The sequence below is a fragment of the Musca vetustissima genome, unplaced genomic scaffold, assembly GCF_032173495.1.
Source record: "Musca vetustissima isolate MV318-11 ecotype Yass unplaced genomic scaffold, APGP_CSIRO_Mvet_v1 utg13750, whole genome shotgun sequence".
Taxonomy (NCBI): domain Eukaryota; kingdom Metazoa; phylum Arthropoda; class Insecta; order Diptera; family Muscidae; genus Musca; species Musca vetustissima.
Window position 1 is genome coordinate 26,919 of NW_026875681.1, and position 1,257 is coordinate 28,175.

The window sequence follows — 1,257 nt, forward strand, 5'->3', positions numbered from 1 at the left end:
GTCGAGACGGTGGCTATTCGGCAAAAGTCAATATGGAATGCCATAGAACCTCTCATAACCCCACAGGCTCTTATCCGCTTAAATCGAAGATTTAATAACGTCTAGGGGCAAAGCCAATTAACAAAATAATAAAAATGTAATTTATTTTCAATAATTTTTCTTTTTTTAACGATTTTTTTACTGTCAATTTTTAGTTTGTCTAGTTTGTAAATTAGCTTTTAAATTGGAAACGAAAATAGTGCAATTGTTTTTTTCTTTTTTTAAGTTGTAAACATTTCGAATAATTTCTGAGATAAGCCGAGAGGGAGAGACACTCATAATAATTGCTTTATTTAGTCTCAAAGTGGAAACCGGTACATACATAGATATGTATCATAAAAATATATACATATACATATATTTATTTTTTTTTTATTGTATAAACAAAGTTTTGAGAATTTTCTTTTCTAAATGTCATATTTTTTATGTATTTTTTTTTTTTGTAGCTATTATTTAGTTGTAGACATAATTAGTATTTTAGTTAACAAATCCAACAACAAATTGCAATAAAATTTTAAATTTTATTTATTTCGTGTAACTCAAAGCGGTGTTGTTCGATATTTTCAAATGGATGGGGAAAGAAATGGTGAGTAAAGAATGTGATTTTATTCTAGAAATTTCAGGGTTCAAAAAGAGATGAGAGGGAGCTGAAGGGAGTCTCTATAGACGAGCTGAAGGAGCTCTATAGACGAGCTGAAGGAAGGCTCTATAGACGAGCTGAAGGGAGTCTCTATAGACGAGCTGAAGGGAGTCTCTATAGACGAGCTGAAGGGAGTCTCTTATAGACGAGCTGAAGGGAGTCTCTTATAGACGAGCTGAAGGGAGTCTCTTATAGACGAGCTGAAGGGAGTCTCTTATAGACGAGCTGAAGGGAGTCTCTTATAGACGAGCTGAAGGGAGTCTCTTATAGACGAGCTGAAGGGAGTCTTTACAGGCAAACTGATTTAGATGAGCCAGTCTCTACGAATTTACAGAATTTTTCAGACAATATTAGAGGAAGTGTATATAGACGTCGTGCAGCACCGAAGTACTGTACCAATTGGAGAGCATGCAGAAGGCACACTCTCCCCCTTGGTGAGGGGCGAAACCACAACCCCCGCGATGCTCCCCAGGGGGCCACACCAACTGTCAGGCTGAATCTACAGATCCAGGGGCACCTGACACCCGCGGTATGGAAAACCTCCGCTCAGGCTCGAGACCAAAGCCTCTTCCAGTTTG